Here is a 23,088-nt window from a genome sequence, read left to right as displayed (position 1 = left end):
TAGTAGATACATAGGACAGATAAATTGTTCCATAGCTGGAAGCCTGCCTCATGAGCAAAGGGGAGAAGGTAGTTGGATTAGAGAAAGGATCACTAAGAAAAAGATGGCTGGAGGAATCTGTCGGGATCGGGGATGTGTGCAAAAAGTAGATAAAGGACCAAACATGATAACCTCTCAGGGTCTGTATTACAAACCATAATGCCCAAAACTAGAGAGAGAGTATGGGGAATATAGTCTACCATGGAGGCAGGGGGAGGGTGGGAAAGGGGGGGTATACCGGGGATATTGGTGGTAGGGAATGTGCACTGGTGGAGGGATGGGTATTTGATCATTGTGTGATTGTAACCCAAACATGAAAGCTTGTAACTATCTCACGGTGATTCAATAAAATTTTAAAAAATATATAGTGCTTTGGGTCTGGAGCAATAACACAGTGGGTAGGGCATTTGCCTTGCATGCGGTCAGCCGGGGTTTGATTCCCAGCATTCCATATGGTCCCCTGAGCACCACCAGTAATAATTCCTGAGTGCAGAGCCAGGAGTAACCCCTGTGCATTGTTGGGTGTGACTCAAAAAGTCAAAAAAAAAAGATAGTGTTTTGTCAAGTTATTGGTTTTTTACCCTCATCAACCAGGCAAGATATGGTGTGCTCCGAATACCCCACTCAATGAAAACACTCTTCCCTTTATGTCTACAGCCTGGTTTCCTGCACCCTTTATCTTCTCATATCTTCTGTAATATCATTTATTAAACCCCAAATGTATTCCTGCCAATCAGTCACTGTTCTTGTCCCAGGAGAGAGCAATGAACAGTAAAGATAAGCCCCCATCTTCATCAAGGCATAAATACTCAAGTTAGGAGAGACCAATGAAAAGCAGATAAGCACATTTATAGTAAAGATTTTTATAAAATGATAACTATAGAAAAGTCTAAGATAATGGTATATTGACTGATGGTTAGAGGAGAGACCCTAAAACATCTCTTTGGTCAACCTTCTAGATGTAACCAAATCAACTGTACAAAGATGTGAAGTGTGAGTACTTTGAGTAAAGAAAACAGCCCATGTAAAAGGCCTTGAGGTATAAGCTTGGTGTTTCTGATAGGAAAAGAAAGATAAGTGAGGGAATACAATGTACAAGAAAGAGTGGTGATGGACTCAGGGTCCAATCAGATAGAACCCATAGAGAAATCTGAGTTGGCTTCAAGGCAGGAAAGAGTCCTAGAGAATGGAGAAACAGCAGTTGCAGAAAGCAGCCATTCCCTGTAGGGCTGACAGCATGCCCAAGGAAGAGCCTCCTTCTACCAAGGACTGAGTCTCAGACCATAGAGAGGGCACGGCTGTGTCTCACTGCACAGCAGGAAGGAAGTGTTGGGACCAGCCAGAAATCTTCCTTCTGAGTTCCAGGAGGTATCCCCAGGGAAATCACTATAAATCCACCCAACAGATTTCTGGGAATGCCCTCACAAGGAGATGCCTTGCTGATGGCATCAACTGGAACAGAAAACATGTCAGAGAAAGCTGCTTGCCCTGAGGCACCACAGAAACCAGGCCCTGGAGAAAGGCATCCCTCACAGGCGCCTCACAAAACAGCAAGCACATGCCTCTGGGACCTGGACAGGACAAGCTGCTGCTCAGAGCCAGGGAAAGGCAACTCATAGAAGCCAAAAAGGGTGTTTTCCTTTCTCCAGTGTCTGCCAACATCCTTTCTGGACAAGGCATCGCACACCAGTCCAGCTGGGAAAAGAGAAATATTTACCAAGACCATCTCCATCATGGCAGAGCAGTCAAATAAGGGTGGGTTTGGAGCAGAAAGGCTCCAAACTGATAACAAGCTTGGCAAGGGTGCTAAGAGAGATGGTGCAGAGATAAAGCAGGGTCCAAAGCAAAATAGGGCAACTTGCTATCCTACATGAAACCGAGCAGATGGAATTTGTGATCAGGAGGTAGTGCTTGAGTAGTTTAGAGAGCCTGAAAGATGCAAAGATCAAGGCCCATCCCCCACCTCTGCCCAGCCCCCTTAGGTGTCAAGTTCAATGCAAAGGGTAGAGCTAGTGGCATGTATTGGTTTCTGTTCAACACTAAGCAAACCACCCTTACAAAGGAACTCTTGTGACCTCATATGAACTGAGTACTTTCTCTCATTTGCTGAGAACCTGACCAGGATCAATGTAACAGTAGGTGCCTAATAACAGTTTCCTGAAATGAATTTTCAACTCACTCCATCACTCCACTTTGACTTCTGTCCTGCTCTATCTGATTTGTCAGATACCAGCCATGTCATTACCAGCCACCTCCTGATAAACCTAGTTGCTTCCTTAGGTAATTGGCTGAGTGGTCAGGGTCTCCCTCCTTGTCCCCAGTCACTCAGAGCAGTCCTGACCTATTTAATGCTGGTGAAGTTCATCCAATCCATGACTAAGCAAGCATGGAACACTGGGGTTGGGAGGGGAGGGCGAGGAAGGAGCTGTCCTTGATATATTTTGGTGCTGGTCCACAATTTTGGTCTTTCTGACCTCTGGCCTTGTAAGCCAGTCCTTTAGAAACAGAAATGGAGAATCAACAATGCCTCCGGGAGCTCTGGGACTTTGGGTAAAGGAAAAGAGCGGTCACATCCGGCCGGAGCACTCTCAGTCTTGCATATCTCCAAATTGTGGCCTTGATTTCATAAACATCTCAGCTCAGAGCCCACTAAGTGAAACATGTCTTGGATAAAGAACATTCCAGGAGATCCACAGCTTTCTCCAAGGCTCTTAAGACCCTGAATGAACTGCTCAGACATGCTCTCTTCTGTTCCCCTCTGGCTTTCTCCTCCCAGTAAAACCAATCAAGCATATACTGGGTCCTTGCTGAAATTAGATCTTCTCAAAGGGGGCTGCTGGGAATCAGCCCCATCTCAAAGAGCAAGATCTGACCACTAGAAATGTGAGAGTGACCAAGACAAATTCTGGTATAGAGGTCTGTCGCCCAACTTCTGAATGCTCATGAGCAAAGAAGTCACTCTGGTTCCTTTTTAAAGTACAGGCACTGAGTCAGAAAGTTTAGGGGAGGATCAAAGAGTCAGCATATCTCACAAGCCCAGCTGATGCCCACATAGCCAAAGCTTGAGCCCATTTTTAATAGTGAGAGTCACAGTGCAGCTTCCACAACTAATCTGAGCCATAAATTCATACATCCAAGGTCCTGGGCGAGGTCTGGAAAGCTGATAAAGCTTCCCAGAGTAGCTGGTATGGGAATTGGGTGGCAGGCGCCAAGGGGAGAAGAATCATCACTTCCTCCTGCCAAGACCACTGCTCCCTGGCTCCCTGTCTTCCAAGCCCACCACTCCCTCCTCCTGCTGGACAGACCCGCTTTCAGCAAGAGGCTCGAGTCATGTGTCATTGTCAAGTTCCTCGTCCCACTCAGGTTCCTTCTCCGACCTCTGCCAACAGCAGAGGGCCACTTCAGGAGGAACTCTTCCCACTTGCTCCTCCAGCACCACCAAGGGCCAATGGGAACAACGGGGCTTCAGGAAACACAGACATGCATATTTGGAGGAAATATGAGTAATCACAAGAAAAGGACAAAAGATGGTAATATAGCCTCTGCCTCTGACTGGCAGGGGAAGTGGGTGGAGGTGGGAGAGGCCTATGAATTCACCCTGTGTTTGAATGAGTCCCGGCAGGGAGGGACTGTGATGTTCAGCGTCTTAGTCAAGAGTCTGGCATTGAGCTATACAGACCTCAGGCTATGAATCCACTGGACAAACCTTAACCACACGGAGGAATATACAATCCTCTTTTCATCCTACCCACACAACCATCCTACCCCAAAGCCTCACCCTACTACCAGGGCACCCAGCCCAGCAAACCAGACCTGTGTATCATCAGAATCCGCATCCTCTCCCACCCCCACCCAGACCATCTCTTAGCCCAGACCTCTTTGACTTTCCAGCCTTAACTGGTACAGGGATGTCCACCCCCAGCCTCTGCACCTCCAATCCCTTCAGCTTTCACTGTAAGTCACCTCCACAAACAGTTCTTCCCTGACAACCTCTCTGACGCAGTCCTCCTTCTCATGGGGTTCCTGCTTGCCATTTGTCACATCTGCACCTGTCATCACCTAGGTATGTTCCTTCTCCTTCCAGGCTGAAGACCATGAGAGTCAGGTATGAGCACTGGTGCAGGAGTCAGTTACACTGAATAAACGGACAATGGGAGTCTAAGGACTCAAGTCCCTCTCCTTAGGGATCCTTGACCCACACACACCAGGTTGATCATGCACAGCATTGGTTTTTCCAACGGACGCTGTCACTCACAGAATAAAGCAATCTGATCTCAGAAATCTGAAGGCCCTCCACCCAGGGACTCCTGTGAATGCTTTGCTTGCTGGACACTCAAGATTGGGGGTGAACCACAGTAAGAGCTTGATTCCCACAGCCTTTCCCACAAAGTTTGGCTCACTCGGGCTCCTCGCCCACTTGACTGGCTCTAACTCAAATCCAGAGCCGTCAATAGGAAGTCAGTAGGACTTTCCCCACGGTGGGCAGTTGGGAGTTAGAGCTGCCGACTTCCAGTGGTTGCTGGAAAGAAATGATCTGATGCTGTTTCCATCCATGGCAGAGGAGGACGTGGCAGGGCTGCTGGTGTGTGCTAGCTGTGGGCCCAAGAGCAACTGTTGCTAGAAGACCAGCTCACACCATGTCCCTCTCTTGCCTCTCTGGTGCTCCTACTGCAGTCCTCATCTGCAAGCCCCTGAAGAAAGGGTCTTTCTTTGGGCTGTTTACATTCTTGCCATGCTTGCCTGTGTTTAGAGTTACTGGGGAAAAAAATGCATCTTAAACATTTACAAGCAATCACAGGCCCTCGTGGATTTCAAATAAACTTCCTATAAACAGTCAGCTTCAGTGTCTCTTTCCCCAGAAGAATGACAAACTTTCAGGGTACCTGGTCAAACTGCTCATGTCCAATGTCCTTGCTTGAGGGCTGGAGAAACTGAGAACCCTGGGAGGGCAGGGACCTGTCCAAGCTCAGGGGCCGCTTTATGGCACAGCTGGGGCTGGCGCCCAGGAGTGCTGCCTCCCCTGCCTGGATTCCCATTTCATGCACAAAAACATCTGAGCCCATCACCACACTGCCTCCGTGGGCATGTGGTTCTAGTTTTTAAGGGAACAAACTGATTTGAGGTTTCAAAATATTAATGTGCTTTGGGTTTGAATAAAGAATGTGTGTTAAGTGCACATTCTTGGTTGCCAGCCATCCCCCAGCGCCGGGCAGGCTGGCTGCCTAACGTGAGTGTTGGGACTCCATGTAGCCGGGCCGGGGCATCTGCAGTGCAGTTCTCAAGCACAGGCCCCCAAACCACACAGATGCACCATGGCTTCATCCATGAGAACCAGGCCGGGGAGGCAGCGCCAAGAGAAGGTTCCAAAAGAGGGTGACAATCACCGATTTCCTCCACCAAGGCTGAAAGGTGAGGGTCTTCCTGCCAAGCTTCCCATCGGAATACAACTCTTCTCTAGCTATCACCTATCCTTGCTAAGCACTTCAGTGGTTGGAGAAATTGAGATTCCTGCTCAGGCACCTCTCCCCTTGGGCCTGTAACCAGACCACAGTACACTTAGAGTGCACTCCAAGCCCTGAGTCCAGAGAGCAAGTGACTAGGGCGGAAAGCATCAGGCACACCCTGAGCTCTCTGGGTCACCACCTTACTCTCTCCACCACCACGGGCCCCAACAGGAAATTGAGCCAACACTTTTTGGAAATTCCTACAATGGGAAGTTCACAGGAGAACCTGTGCTGCAAGGAGTCAGGTTACAAGAAAATCCCTAGGCCGGGGGTTATGCTGGAGGTCCTGTGCTGCAGGTACATGATGGGGGGGGGGGGGAGTCTTGCACCTGTCTGGGACGGACAGGAAGGTCTGTCCTCATTCCCTGGAGGAAACCGGAAGGTGATCTCTTCCCACCAAGGGCCCAAAGTAGAGCAGGAGCCCCTCCTTCCAAAAGGTTGGGAGGCTGAGCTGAATGGAACTCAGGAATACCACTCAGAACTCTGATGGACTCCCCCAAACACCAGAATTTCAGTCAGGATATTTTTTGTTTTTATTTTGCTTGGCAGGGAGGAGTTGTTCCCTAGCAGGTGTCAGGTGGTCGGAGACCACTCCCTGTAACACTCAGATCCGGTCTCCTTAGGCATCGTGGTTTTTAGAGAAGTCTGATCACAGCCCCAAACTCAGCTTGTGACCAGGTACTACCCCCCACCCATGATTACATGATGGTTTCATGTATTTAAGACAAGAAATCACACTGTTCTTATATGCAGCAAGGTTGGGGGGGGGGGGCTGGGAAGGGCTAACAGACCAACAGAAAAGTCTTAAAAAACAACCAAAAAAAAAAACCCCACCTCATTCTCAATGCAAACTAGCACAGTAGACTGAAATATGGGACAGAAAAAGGACAGTGTTAGGGGAAAGTCATAAAATCTAAATAAAATTTTGAGTTTGGATAACAATAATGTCTCAAAGTTGGCATCGTAGTCTTTAAAATGATACCACAGTTATGTAAGATGTTAACAGTAGGGGAAATGAGGTATAAGAACTCTGCACTATCTTTGCAACTTCTCTGTAAATCAAAAAGTACTCCAAAATAAAAAGCTCATTTTAAAAAGTAACCACTGGTGTGCCAGGCATAGGACTGAGTTCCTTACCCATATTTTCTTATGTAATCCTCCCCCACACTTTATGGGGGCTGTAATTATCATCTCCATTGCACAGGTAAGAAATCTGAGGCCAGCACTGCAGACATCCAGCCCTTGGCTGCACATATTGGCAACTCGGAGGTCACTAGTACTGGAAGAAGCAGAGTTCAGGCACCTGGACAACCCTAGATCTACAAGGGCTTGGGGCTAAGTTGCAAAACAGACATCTGAATTCATGGAAATGTGAGCAATGTCCCATAAGTGCCCTAAAACATACATGGTCGCCCCAGAAGACTCTCCTCCTAGTGCCAAGCAGGCAGAGGCACTGACCCCTCCCACAGTGCACAAATCCTTCCAAGTGGAAAATAAAATTCCTTTCTAGTCCCTCCTACAAGGCCTTGAAATGCAGTACTCAGAAGTTTACCAAGGCAAATTCTTTCTTTTTATTATTAATAATATACCCCTCACATACACACACACACACATATACATGCACAAACACACATACACTCACACACACATACCTAAAACACATCCTAAGGTAGGCTCTTTTTCACAAAAAGAAAACCTGCAGCTATTCACCAATCTGGTTAAGCATGAGTCAGACTATCTGTCCATCCTGCCTTGCTTCTGCCCATCAGAGGACTCGGAGTCTTGCTCTCCTCTCCTCTCCCTCAGCCCTGACTTCTCTGCCAGGAATTGTTGTTCAGGTTGTGAGATGAAGGGAGAGGTTTTGTACTGTCTCCCCAAGCCATCTGTTAGCAATATGGGCAAAGAGCAGGCATGGTCTTATGGTTTTCACTTTTCAGTATCTGTGCTCAACTTGCCGCCAGAAATCTCAGCAGCCTCTGGTCAAAGACAAGCTGTTGAGAACAGCCAAACCCATCTCAGGAAGAAGTTTCCATGGGGCGGAACTCAATGAGGGGCTCTGCCCTCACTTTTGATGGTGAACAAGGGGGACCAGATGGAACTGCCTTTCCCAAAAAACGTTTCTCTAAGAAGAGTTATGATTCTGGCAGACCTGGTGGTACTCAGGAGATGGGGCATCTGGCTCTGGCAACTCAGGGTGAAACACGTGTGTCAGGCTTTGCTCATAGTGGCTGAATCCACCTCATTAGAAATATTCCCCGTTTTGTCCTCAAGGCTTTAACCACTTCCGAGTGGTGAGTCCAGTGAGCAAGGCCACAGCTGAGATGCTGAATGCCGCTTGGGGGTACTTCAGCCTCAGTGAATAATTATGTGAACAAAATAACACAAAGTGGTTGCCAATAGCTATTATATCTGTGAAAAATAACAATGAAAAACTCAGTTGACTGGCTATCAAAGGACCCTTATTGGAAAGGAGAAAAACAGCTGTGGTTTAACATCTGTAAACTCAAAATACTAACCCCCCCCCCTTAAAAAGAGAGGGAAAACCAAAGAAAAAACTGCCTACAAGTCCCTACCCATGGATTCTATCATGGCTCCTGTATGCTATTTGACCATCCAAGTGTTGGTTCCATGCCAAACTGGTGTGCACCTGAGCATCGCAAAGGGGTCTTGCTGGGTCTTTGGCTGTTTGAGAGTGACGACAGATGGGGCAAGAGACAAATAAACTCACCTCCACTGCTTTTCACTCCTACCTCCCATCCTGAGTTTTCACTCCAGAGTGAATGCCTTCACCTGGGCTATCCTGAGCCCTTCCTGCCAATAGTGATTGTAATGGAAGATCCTGGTAGAAGGCACCTCCCCACAGATGAAGCCACTGGTAGGTGAGCACCTTACTGTTAACTCACATCTGGGAAGGTGGCTTCACGCCAGTGAGGATGAGTGGAAAACAGTATCTAGCCCAACCTCTAAACTGTGAAGCATCCCATTAGTCATGAAAAGAGCATGGTTTTGAAATCACAGGGACCTTGTCTAACTCCAGTTCTGCCATTCATTATTAGCCAACTGGGAGGTGATTTAGGCATTCTGACTTTAGCTTTCTCTCTGCTTTACAGGACCATGGGAAGTAAGGATAGACATAAATGAGAGGTAGAGACAACAAATTTGAATATTAGGAGAGACAATGAATGAAAAGCATCATGGTGGAGTGATGTAGACATGCAGAGCAAATGAAATGCCACTCTTGTATAAAAATTTTAGTGAGCCAGTCACCTATGCACATGGATTCATCAGTTGTGTCCATAAACCCCCTGCATGTGGGGCATACACAGATTCATATCCCAACCACGCTCACTGTCTGCTGCAGAAAGTCAGACCTTAGTAGTCCACATCATCTTCTACCACCTTTTCTCATAGATGTCATGCTTCTACCACATGAAACTTCTGAACATCCCTGACACCTCTGCAACACTTTTGCTGAGCCTGTTTTTTTTCTCTTCAATTGCACTTCTTGAAATTACATTTCTTCCAGAGACTGACTCATGACTAGTCTTCTCTGAAGAGCCTTCCTTAATGTCTTGATCAGAAAAACCTCTCCAGCCCTTTCCAGTATAATTTTATATGTAATACCCATTTCCTATCATAAGAGCTTGGTTTCAGCATCTTGTTCTCTAAACCTATGTGCTGATTCTAGTAGAGCAAGGGGACTTCTATTTATAAGTGGGTGACTTTAGTGGCATTATCTTACTCACAAAGCCTCAGTCACCTCGTCCGTAAAGCATCTGCCAAACACAAAAAGTGGTTGGGAATGTTAAGCTGGGAATATGCAAGTGAAGGAGCCTGACACACATTAGACCAGTCAATGCTGAAACAGTGATTGCCACTCCATTGACTTGTGTGAATTAACGGAAGTTGTGTGAATTAATGGAGCTGCTGGTTTATTAGTTTAGAAGCTTCCCAAGATTGAGAACTAGCTTAAGAAGGACATGGCTCTGGGCATGGCTGATTAAGATTAGACTTTCCCTTGGGAGGGTTAAAGCCTCTGAAGGCTAAGACCATCTGTGTCTGATCACTCTGAATCATACTGAGGACAGAAAGAAAGTCAGCCCTTCAGCAACACTGCAAGAGTGGGGAGCAAGTGACTGGGGAGACACGTGATAATGGGAGATGCCCTTCTCTGTGAGATAGGGCTGCTTCAGCCCCTCCACAACCTTGAGATCTCTTTCATCTCACTCTCTACCTTGCCTAGTTAGGAAGACTTCATTCTTATCCCACACTTGCTCTCAACCTGAAGTTTCTTTATGCAAAAGCAGGTGAGTAATATTTTGAGATGGTCACCAGAGAAAGGACCAGAAACCCAGATAGGTCACCTCTTCGAGGGTCTCTGCATTTAGCCCCAACTCCCCCACCCCCAATTCGGGCAGGGCCACAAAGGAGTCGGGAACTAACTGGCCTTCATTCTCAAGAAGACTGCAGCTGTTCTCAGCTTCTCCCCACCTCCCATTGGGAAACAACCCAAAAACGTAATTGAGCAGCTGTGATTGTAAAATAGAACCTGTATTGGAACAATACATTGTGTCCAGCCAGTGCGTGCCGCAGTACTGGTGACAGGACAGCTAATGAATGTGATTGGAGAGGAGTTCCAGATTATGTGATGTGGGATTCAGGACTCACCATGCAGTGTCCTTGACTTCCCATGGGCCTGGGTCCCCTCCCTTGGAGCCCAGAGTGTGGCCATTTCCGAGCACCATTGCAGAAGTCCCAAGCGATGTGCTCAGTTTAATGCCCTTTGGAGCCCCTGATCCTTTCTTCCCTCTTGAGTGAGAGCCCATCAAATGACACATTTGACATCAGGACCTGCCAGCAGTGTTTCCACCCCATCCTTGGGGCCTCTCCTGTCCAGATCCACTCACTGTCGGGTTCTTTGCAACTACAGCCAGGGTAGACCAAACCACTCTTGCACACATGTTGTTTTGAAAGATTAACCCAGAATCCAACACATTTCCCAGGGGTCTCTCTTCCAAGCCAACAGAAAGAGTTATTTCCCCCCCAAAACAGCACATTATTAACCAATGAATAAGAGCCAAGGAAAAAATGCAGCCTGCATATTGATTCTCAACAGCCTGTTTAGAATGCGAATGACAAATCTGCAAGGCCCTTTGAGAATCTATGCTGAAGCTTTCCTTTAGCTAGAGGAAGCCGCAGTTTGAACCTTGGGTCCCACTTGCTGGTCAGTGACGATCTAGCACAGGGCCCTTCTTGGTTCTCCTAGATCAGGCAACATGGTCCCATGCCAACAGGCTCCTTCCCAGATCCCTACCTCTCCTACCTCCACCTGAGAACAACACTCTACCCCCGCCTCTCTCTTGACAGTGGCGATCTGGCCACGGCCAGCAGCAGAGTCCAAGAAGCTTGCCTCTACAAAGGCACCTTCTCCAGGAGGAAATAAAATACCGTGGCTGTAGCTTTCATTAACAAATATCAGAACTAGATCTTAAAGGCCCAAATCACTCTGATTTGTGAAAATGTAAGCAAACTTTCCATTAGGTTTGACACATCCACAGCACTGGAAAAGGCCTTAATTATACTGCCTCTGCTCATTAAATAGATAAACATCTTAGCAAAGACAAGCCATGTTCTGTCTTCAGGAAGAAAAAAAAACATGTAAATCCATCTGGCTCCATATTTTATAGTCGTCAATAGCCTGAGGGCATGTGAAATGCCCCAAGTTTTTATCTTCCCCGATCTGGGGGTGGAACAGAAGTGAGACATCAACATGAGCTCTCTGAGGCTGGCGGCACCTTGGTGATGGTGATGTATTGGAGCATTCCTGTCTCTACAGAGCCCCAGAGCCAAAGTCTGCACATAGATGAGTTGAGACAGTGAAGCATAAAAAACCAAAGAAGGAAACAGTTCTGGAGGTTAGCACAGAAAGGTCTCCTTTCTGGCAATCAAAGGAAAGGAAAATCCTACTCGAAGGCTCCACTGACCCATCTCCCAAGTCAGACAGGACCAAATGCTGTCGGAGTGTAGGGCGTTGAGTTCTCCAGGGAAAGCAGGAGGTGCAGCACTGACTCCAACAGTGAAAACCTACAGTGTGGGTAACAGAACTCCTGTCCCCACTGAGAACTTCTCTCCAATGAGAATACCCTGGGGGAAATACTGCCTTCTACTGAATCCTCTACCCAGCATTGGTCCCATGCTCTTCCTTTGAGGACTGATTGTGAGGTACTTCCCCCCCCCACACACACACACATATGCACATTCTGCCTCAGAATCATAATCCCCCCAAAAGAGGAATGATATAAAATGGAGACAAGTTGCAACAAGCACCTTAGACCTCTTTTCTCTCCACCCTCCCCCTTACTCCTTAGGGGATTTCATTCATGCAGAGGTTTTAATATCTAATCTACTTTTCAAATCTGTTTTTACAATTATATCTCTATGACAGGCTTCTTTCTCAAATCCTACATTTCAAGTCCAATTGCTATTTGACATCTCAAACACAAATGTGTGCCAAAGCGTGCCTCAATCAATTTTATTAACTTTGTGCCCTGTGATACTACTAGATCTATTATTCAATCTTATGAATTTTTTAAAGTCTTGGTTGTTGCTATTATTATCAGTGAGATGGATACATGTTGGTGTTCTGGAGTGTCAGGGTCCAGCTTTTTAGTGGGGAGGGGTCTTGTACTATTTAGATTCAAACTCAGGAACTCACTTGGGGAAGGTATAAGCCCTACACTTAAATTGCCTCCCCAGTCCCCATTCTGTTTTATTGTTGTTTTCTGTAGGTTTGTTAGGACTTTCTACATATAGGATCATATTGCCCATAAATGGAGTTCTGTTTCTTTCTTTCTAATTTTAATGAGTTTGATTTCTTTATGTTTACCTCATGGGCTAGGGTCATGAAGTTATGTTGAGTAGATTTGGTGACCATGGTTATTCTTGTCTTATTCCTGACTTTAGATGGTGAAACGTTCAGTCTTTTGTGATTAAGTAGGCTATTAGCTGTAGGTTTTTCACAGATGCCCTTCATCAAGGTTGAAAATGTCCCCTTTCCATTTCTCAGAATTTTGATTAAGGATGAAAGTTGAATTTTTGTCAAATATTCCTGCCATATTTACTTAAAGGGTAATTAGGTTTTCCCCTTTCTCATTTGTTCTGCCTTTGTTTCTAGGGTTACACCAGGCTGTGCTCAGGTACTACATGGATATGTAACACCAGGTTCTGTGTTCAGGTGTCATTCCTGGGGAAGCTCAGGTACCATGTGAGACTGGAGATCAGATCTGGGCCTCCTGCAAGCAAAGTATGTGCTCCAATCTCTTGATTATCTCTCCAGTTATTTTGGTTTATTAATTGGTGAATTATGTGACTAATTTTTCAGCATTGAACCAAGTTTGCGTGGCTGAGATAAATCTCAATTGATCATAATATATAATACCTTTTATGTTTCTGGATTTATCTTATATTTGTTAATATTTATCTTTGCTCAAAAATATATTTGTTTCCTCTTTAGTAATTTTGTTGGCTTTTGTGTCAAATTACATTTGCTACATAAAACAAGTCAGGAATGTTCCTTCCTCTGTTTTCTAAACGAATTGGTCTCATTTTTTGTGTGGAATGCTTTGACTGAATTCACTGGTAATGCCATCTGAGCCTGTCGCTTTCTTCCTGGGATGATTTGTTATTCTGAAATTAATTTCTTTAGTGGATACATAACTATTCCAGTTTTTCTATTTCTTTTTTTAGTATACTTTAGTGACTTGAGTTTTCCAAAGAATTATTACATTATATATGCTGTTAAATTTCATTGGCACGTCTTTCATACTGTTTCTATTATTCTTTTAGTAGATTTGTCATTTAGTGATAACCCCATTTTCATCATTGACAGCAATGATTTGTATCTTCTGTTTTACATTCAATCTTAGAAATTCATCATATCTAAAAATCTCTTTAGAGTGACAAATTTCAGTTCTGTAAGGATCAGTTAGGTCAGGTGGATTGTTCAGATTTCCTACATACTACTGATAGAAGATTTATTTATTTCTCCTTTTAATTTGGTCAATATCTTCTCTCAAATATTTTAAGCATGATTAAAAGGATCATTTAAGATTGTTATATAACTTCTGAATTAATATTTCTATTGCCTTGAAATGGAATGTCTTCCTAACATCTCTAGCAATAGCCCTATCCTTCTCATAAGAACTATTTGATCTGAAAATGGTTCTGCTGCTGGTTTGCATGGTATCTTTTTTACATCCTTTACTTTTGAGTTGTTTCTTACACAACACAAATAATTTGGTCTTGCTTTTATATCCAATATAATAATCCCTGGCTTTTAGTCCATTTTTTATTTAATGAAATTATTTATGTGGTGGGGCTGAAGTCTATCCTTTTGCCATTTGTTTTCAATTTGTCCCATCTGGCTGCCGTCATATTGCTGTGGCTCTGTTCCTCCTTTCCTGCCTTCTTTCAAGTTATCAGATATTTTTTTAACTTTCCATTTGATTCCTTATTAAAATTTTAGCTGTATATCTTTATTTCATTGTATTTATTTTTGGAAGGGCCATCCCTAGCAGTGTTAGGGCTGTTCTCTGTGTGGTACCGGGATTAGGGGTATCACTTCTGATGGTACTCAGAGGACCATGTGGTATTAGAGATTGATTGTTCCAGCCCTTTGAGACATCTCCCCAGACCTATATCTTTATTTTATACATTGATAATTACACTACAAGTCACAAGAGGAAACTTTATTCATCACAGTTTGCTCAGAATTAAGATTTTACCACTTTGATATAAAAAATAAAAATAGTATTAGTATGAGACTAACACCCAAGGACAGTAGAAATAAGGCCCAGGACAAATGGTCCACAGTTGGAAGCCTGACTCAAGGGCTACAGGAGAGGGCATTTGGGATACAGAAGGGACCGTTATCACAACAATGGTTGGAAGGGATCGCTCTGGATGGGGGATGTGTGCATGTGTGCTGAAAGTGGGTAAAGAACCAAATACGATGGCTCTCAGTGCCTGTATTGCAAATCATAATGCCAAAAAGGGAGAGAGAGAGAGAGAGAGAGAGAGAGAGAGAGAGAGAGAGAGAGAGAGTGCCTGTCATTGAGGCAGATTGCTGGTGGGGGGTAGCAGGAAGAGGGATATGGGAATATTGGTGGTGGGAAGTGTACACTGGTGGAGGGATCGATGTTGAAACATTGCATGACTGAAACCCAATCACAAAAGCTTTGTAACTGTATCTCACAGTGATTCAATTAAAAAAATACATTAAAAATATATTTTAATACTTTAAAAAAAATTGAAAATCTCACAAAATAGTTTTATTTTTTATTTCCCATCTTTTTGCTACTTTTAACATGTAGTTTTACTTCAACACACATCATAAATCCCCAATCAATATTATTATTATTTCTCTAAACAGCCAGATATCATTTAAAGGTTTTAAGAGAAAAGGGGGGGAGAAATTCTTCAATTTATCAACCTTATCGTGTTTATTTCTTCCTATGAAATCCAAGTTTCCACCTGACCACACATACTTTCAGCCCAAAGAACTTCGCTTGGAGGGCAAATTTTCTAGCAACAAATTCTATCATCTTTTCCTTATGTAAAGGTTTCTTTATTTCACCTTAAAAATATCTTTGTTGGATACTGGATAAAAATTTCAGCTTGACACTGGTCCATTATCTTCTGAATTCTATTCTTTTTGATAGTAACTCAACTGCTATTTTATTATCATTCTTCTGTATTTTGGATTGTGGTCTTTCCCTTGAACTGAAGATTGTTTTTTCACTTGTTTTAAGCAGCTTGACTATGATATGCCTTGTATTTTGGGTTCTGAGAAAGAGTCTTTTCTTCTGTTCTTCAAATCAAATCATTTCCATTACTACCAATTTTTGTTTACTAAACCTTTCTTCAAAGTCTTCAACCTACTGTGAGTATAGTCCAGGTATTCTCAGCTTGAATTTTCCAGTTGGTTTGGTTTATCTTTCTAGAATGTTCATCTTTTCCCTCACTGTGTTCACCTGCTCCTTTACATTTTTGAATATATCTGTAGTAGTAATTTAAAATACCCATTCTTGGCAAAAAAGCACATGAGAAAATGCTCTACATCATCAGGGAGATGCAGATCAAAACCACAATGAGATATCATTTCACACCACAGAGACTGGCCCACATCCACAAGAACAAAAGCAACCGGTGCTGGCGTGGATGTGGCGAGAAAGGGACCCTCCTTCACTGCTGGTGGGAATGCCGGCTGGTCCAACCCTTTTGGAAAACAGTATGGACGACTCTCAAAAAATTAGAATTTGATCTGCCATTTGACCCAGCTATAGCACTCCTGGGAATATATCCCAGAGAGGCAAAAAGGTATAATCGAAGTGACATCTGCAATTGTTTGTTCATTGCAGCACTCTTTACAATAGCCAGAATCTGGAAAAAACCTGAGTGCCCAAGAACAGATGACTGGTTAAAGAAACTTTGGTACATTTACACAATGGAGTACTATGTAGCTGTTAGAAAAGATGAAGTTATGAAATTTACATACAAGTGGTACTACATGGAAAGTATCATGTTAAGCGAAATGAGTCAGAAAGAGCGGGATAGACACAGAAAGATTGCATTCATCTGGGGAACATAAAGCAACAAAAAGGGAGAGTAACACCCAGGAATGGCTGAGATTAGTACCAGGAATTTTGCTCCATGAATGGAAGGCCAGCCACAGGCTCTAGGTGAAAAGGAAGCTCAGATAGAGAAGAGAGTACCAAATGAAGGGTGTTGTGAGGGTCCTCCCAGGGTGGGAGAAGCATGCTAAAAGTAGTCGATAGACCAAACATGATTGCCACTCAAAGCCTCTCTTGCAAAACACAGTACCCAAAAGAAGAGAGAGAGAACAAGGGGGAATACCCTGCCACAGAGGCAGGATGGGCCGGGGGGGCGGGGGGGGGGGGGATGAGGGTGGGGGGGGATGCTGGGACCCATGGGGATGGATGACGGGCACTGGTGGAGGGATGGGCACTTGATCATTGTATAACTGAAACCCAAGCACAAAATTTGTAAGCCTATAACTGTACCTCATGGTTTTTCACTAATAAAAAAAGAAAAATAAAATAAAATAAAATAAAATACCCATTCTGCTAATTACAACATAAGGGTCATCCTAGAGTCTTGATATTTTGTCTTCAAATACAGGTACATTTTGTTGCTTCTTAATATGTCTAGAAATTTTTTTATTGCATTCCTGGTACTGTATTTCAGTCTGACAACTTTTTTTCCCAAAAGACAATGAAATCATTGATTTTATCCTATTGGTTTTGGTTTCATTTGTTGTCATGGCAACTGTAATTTTGATTTTGTTTGTATTATGTTTTTCCTTACTCTAAGGGTATGGTTCCTAAGTCATGGTTTTTCTAAGATATTAACTGAAAATCCTAGGATATTTCTAGGACACTAACTGAAGGTTTGAATTACTCATTGTGTTCCCTTCATTCTTAACTTTAACAACTCCTAGCCCTTCACACCTCTTGTTTTTCCATTCATGTCTCAGCTCCAGAGAATCTACTTTCTTCTAGGCTTCATATAGTCTCATCCTATATATAAACACACCAGCCCTCATCCAAGAACTCCCATTTACACCTCTACATAACCTAAATGTTTATACTAGGATAATGATGTACATGTATTCTTGCATTTCATTCAACCTGAGTCTATTCAATTATATGACAATTTTATTACCTCAATTAACCTATCTTATTGACAACTTTGTAAGATATATGAAATCAGTCATGTCATTATGGCAAGAAAGAAGAAAAATTCATGAAACTGAAGTTCTGGAAATCCTGCAATATCCATCCTTTATATAATGCCCTGACCCCAAGTTCAGTCCAGCAAGAGAACTAGTTCCATGTGAGCAGAACTTAGTCAAACACTTGGCATGTTTTACCATTTTTACAATTAGTGAATGATGGAAATTTTAATTGGCTATTTGTGTTGATTGACTGCATTGATAAGAAATGATAAATTCTGGAAGATCATCAATAGAATGTGTACATCTCAGCTTGTATTAACTCCAAATCTAAACAACTATTTAAAAGATACCAGTTGACACAGATGCCATGAGTAACTGTGTTTGTTAAGACGAACTGACTCTTAAAGGCCATGTTTTATATTTTTCACCCTAGTTTAATGAATTCTCACTCTTCCTCTCTCTCTTTCCCCTCTGCAATCAGGCAGGGCAGGACTTGGAAATTTTTCTCTGCATCCCATGGGAAGCAGACCACACGTTAGCAGAGATGTACAACATGGCCTGGCTTGGCTAGCAACAGCCCACATGTTTCCTGGTATGTGAATATGGCATTGCTCAATCTCAGGGGTAATGAAAGCTGAAAATTGGCACCAGAGTCCAATATCTAAAGACTTTGGCTACTGTGCATGCAGTTGCAACAGAGGATGTTTCTAATACAAGAACTATGGGCCTGTTCTATTCCACATGCTGAATGATTGATCCGATTAACAGTGGTGCTGGTATGTCTCTGTCTGTGATAGAAACACAGGCAGATGCCTGTGGACATGTGTGTGACAGAAGCTGCCTGCATCGTCATGGAGAAAGTACCTTCTGCTTTTAGACGTCAACCATGCTAATCGGTCCCTTGCCACAGCACGGACACCAGAAACACCAAACCGCAAACATTGCACAATTTACAGATGACTGCCATTGAGACTTAAAACTTCATGTCAGCCTGTCTGACCTTCCAGTTAGACATGCCCTTCCACAATGAGAAAACCCTCAAGGGAACATTCTCTAGCCCTTGCTCATAGAACAAAGTACTTGAGAGTAAAGGCTGACTTGTTTTCCACTCTCACTAAACAGCTGAGAATATGTCTCACTCACTCTATCTGCACAGTGACCAGCATAACACCTGGCACCAACTCAACTTTCTACAGAATTTTTTAAAATGAAATGTAGTGAAGGGTCCAAGGAAATAGTACAAGTGCAAGTACAAGCACTTGCCCAACATGTGGCCAATCCCAGTTGGATCTTTGGCACTTGCATGTAGTTCCATGAGTACCACCAGGAGCGACCCCTGAGCAAAGATCCAGGAGGAACCCCTGAGGTCACCGGGTGTAGCCCAACCCCTCCCCACAAAGAACTTTGTTAGAAATATAATGTGCTTGATATGAGGATACCCATGCCTAGACAACCTGGCCATCAGTAAGAAATAATTATTCTATTTTACTAGAATAACTCATTCCTAGTCCTAAATATTTTCTCCTTTCTATCTATAAAAATATAAACAGAAATGAGAGTTGGCAAAAAAAATTAATATAGAAGTAGTTAGTAAGAAATAACAACAGATCCTGGTTTGATACCATTTTTCTAATATTTGCTTTGGGATAAACTTGCCTTAGCACTCACATAGGAGGAATCTGAGAGACCCCAGATAGAGGAAGAAGCAGATGAATGGGCTACCCTGAGAAACAGTGAGTCAGCCGCCACCAGAGGTACTCCATTAAAGTCTACCACATGCAGGACCTGCCTCATACTTCCTCTGCATAGCATCGCTTCCCAAATATGCAATTAGGGTGTGTGTTAACAACTTAAAAATCAGTACAGCACAAGTATTTACACCATGAAAACTGGAAAACTACAAATCAAGCCTTTTTCATCTTTCCCAGAGAGTACTACTGATTAAAGGTTAAACAACTAGCAGTAAGGAAATTTGTATATGAAATGCTGCATTGAAAGACTCCTGTTCGGCAATCCAGCAACAAGTTATTGGAAGCACCACTGTCCCATCTGGAGGAAGAAGTTCCATCACCAAGTCCCCATGCCTACATACCCTATCTATCAGAGTCTTAGAACCTGGCCTGGTTTCCTGCCACCAACACCACCATAACCACCAGATCCTGGCTCAGCTGTATCCATCAGCAGCACTACCCAGCACGTAATTTTGCTCAGAGGCCTAGGGGTACAAGCTTCCTGGACTCTTTCCTGCGCTATCACATGAGAACTTTCACAGAGGTCTGTAGTGGAGATTAGACTAACCCTGAAATCAACATGCTGATGCCTCAGCAGAGGCCCCAGAACACATTTATGGCCATGAGAATTTCCTTGCAGACAGCAGGTGCCTTCAGTGGTAAATACCAAGGATTCAAATCCCAGGAGGAGCAGAAGCAGGTGAGTCCCTCAAAAGAAGGTTAAGTGTGGAATTAGAGGAGACACAATGAAGGTGATTAGCAGTTGTCACAAAATGGTACAGCAGCAGCACTCATTGCAAGGGAGATACTTGGCTTCCTCCCATGAATAAGGAACCAGCATCTCTGGTGCTCACAGATCCAATAGGCCTCAAGAAATGAATGCCCCTGTAGATCTATGGCTACTTCCTTTCTCCTTTCCATGTGCACTGCCTAGCCCTGGCATATTGTAGATATTCAGAAAGATTTATTTTTTGAATGAGTGAACAAGGCAGCCCATTGGATCTCTGTCTTAGGGATTTTAGTTTCATTACCCTTTGAGGACCCAGCAAACCCATCTCCTCCTGAGGCCTTTCTAAACCCAGGTATTAAATATTCCATCAACCCAAAGCATGAATAAGTCCCAAATCACACCTTTTCCTCCTCAAACGGGCCCAGTGGGAAGTCAGACCATAATGGCCCTCAACTTAAACTCATCACAGCTTCTTAGTTCTTCAAGAAAATTATGGGCATGTTCCAAGCTTCCTCTCTCTGTGGTGTTTTTCTGTGTATCTAGTCCAACATCAGGGAGAGCCCCCATGGTCCCATAATGATGGGTCACTGGCCAGGACCTCCGTGGCTCAACTCTAGGAAAGATTTAGTCTCTCTCCTTCCTAAATCCCCTAAATTACTTCTCCTGGATGACTTGGGAAAGGTACCTATTACTTTCTTAATGTATGATACACTCAAGTCTCACAATGGAGACGTTACTGGGCCCACTTGAGCAAACCAATGAACAACGGGAGGACAGTACAGTGCAGTGCAGTATGATACACTGGGTTGCAGGATGGACCTATGCCAGAATTGTCTTTCCAAATAGTAACAGAAATGCCAATCACATCCCGCATAATGAAGCAGCATGGCCAGTAGGTCAGAACTCCCTCATCGTCCAGAGGACACAGAACTAGCCCTGTCTTCTTACCATTCTCCTAAAAGAAAAAATAGGATGCATGAAACACAATGGAGATAGAGAGATGGAGACAGAAACAGAAATAGAGACAGCTTCTCATACCAATAAAGGGAGCATAAAGAACTTTACCTTCCCAGTTCAAACTGTTTCATACAATAACCAGAGTTCTGGGAGGAATGGTGCACATTCCCTGCCACTGACAGAATTCAGAAGGCATATGGGGACGATGTTAGCCATTTGCCAAGTTCAGATTTAAATTAAGTTTTAAATTCTTTTTAGAGCTCATCATGTTTATGCAGATTCTAAAACAGAGAAAAATAAGAGATTTTCTACTTCATTGTTTAAAATCTAAATCCAGGAGAATTAGTTTTTATTGCTGATTCCAAACTTAGTACCATGACAGATGATTTGTTTGTTCAAATGAAAACTATGATTAGATCATCCTCACAGCTCCATGTCTGTCTTAGTCAGCTTGGGCTATCATAATAAAACACCATAAACTGAGTGGTTTAAACAACAGACAAGTGTTTTCTCACAGTTCTGGAGGTTGGAAATCCAAGATCGTGGTGCCAGCACAGTCCTGTTCTGATGGCACACACTCCCTGCCTGGCAGAGGACCTGCCATCTTCTGTTTGCCACGTGGATATCACTCATGGGGCCTCCAAATCAATGATACAGGAGCCTGCATTTATGACCTCATTTAATCTTAATTAGCTCCTAAAAGTCCTATTGTCAACTACAGCCACGTGGAGGGTTAAAACTTCAGTGTATGAGCTTGGGGGTAGTGGGGAGGGGAGATTTTATATGTCGGTCCATAGCGATATCTGTAATTTCACTGTGTCTCACGTACAAAGTTTCTCTTCCAGACCAGGTCTCTTTCTTGAGGGAGGCAAGTCTGTGATTAATGCAGCCCACTTTCTTACAAGAAAACTATAAAAATAATCTTCATCCATCGTCTATTGTCTTCCCATTGCTCGGATCAGTTCACCCCGTTTGCAGTCACCATTAAACCACAGAGATAATTACCAGTCTGAAGCTGCAGTCCTCCCACATAACCTGAAGCCACTGCCATTTGTCACAACAGATCATTTCTAGAACTCTGACAGCCAGCCCTGGAAGCAGGAAGAATGTTCATTTTCCTCATCCTGCCAGCACTTCAGAAAGAACTCAGCTCAAAATAGATGCTATTGAAGCAGGAGACACATGAGGAGGTACAAAGCCTATCAATACCTCAACATAGTCCTCCGCTCACACTCGATCCTATTGACTGCTGGAAGCTTTTGCAATCCAAAACCATTGAAGTATTCATGCGGCTGGCAGCCACAAATAGAAAACGAGTTGTATCACTCTCTTTCAAAATAGTTTAATGACATTGTCTGGAAAATGATGATAAAAAGTAGTTCAAACTATTGGATTAAATTCTCATCTCACTCTGCTTTAAGACGCATCACTGTTTTTCACAAGGTTTCCCTCTAGGTGGTTTGAAGACTTTCATGTTCCATAACATATTCCCAAGAACAAGACGTCAAAGTCAACCTTGACTTTGTTATACATATTCTGTTCCCAGGCCGAAACCGTCCTCATCTGCACCATCTAGGAGATTTCCTCCTTGGTATTTCTTGGATGTTTCTCTCTTGTTCACTCCATCTATCCCTTCTCTAGTCCAACCATGACATCTTCTCTTACCTGGGCACATGTACATGCCCCCTTAATAGGCCTTCAATAAACCATCTACACAGGAAGCCCATGTCAGCCTTCTCAGAAACCAAGTTTCCTTTGCACCTTCCTGCATTAAACGTTTTACAGGTTCCCTACTTGGCCTCAGGACAAAGCCTCCACAGTGCAATGTGGCATAAAATGCTTTATAGGACTTGCCAACTCCTGATGTCCCTTTGAATCAGATCTCCAGAGGGCACTGGAAAAGACATCAAGACACGTGATGTTTACACATTTCTTTAAGAATCCAAGAATCATTTGGGTAGAAAGGGGCTTACAAAACACAACATGTAGCCTCTTGTATCCAGGTATCAAGCCTCAATATACATCAATGCAGATGGGGGACCGGTGTTGTATTGAAGAAATTCCCCTCCCCTGGGTTTGACTTCAGAGGAGTTCCTGTGCCAAACTGTTTCAGATGAAGAGCAGGAAGGTATATTCACTTCAAGTGACATGATCAGATTAAGACTCTCTTTAAATTTGGTGACTATTCTTCTTACAGAAGGAATAAAGAACGAAGCGAGCTCACTGAACAACATTTACATGGAACAGCCTCCAAACAGATTCTCTACTCTGGAGTAGCCCCCGTTTCATTCATCTGTTGATTACATCTGTCATTTCGCACAATGTGAGAATGACTTTGACAGCTATGCTGATCCTGGGAGAAGAGAGGGGACG

The sequence above is a fragment of the Sorex fumeus genome, unplaced genomic scaffold (assembly GCF_029834395.1).
Source record: "Sorex fumeus unplaced genomic scaffold, SorFum_2.1 ptg000051l, whole genome shotgun sequence".
Classification (NCBI taxonomy): domain Eukaryota; kingdom Metazoa; phylum Chordata; class Mammalia; order Eulipotyphla; family Soricidae; genus Sorex; species Sorex fumeus.
Note: the sequence above shows the minus strand (reverse complement) of the source record.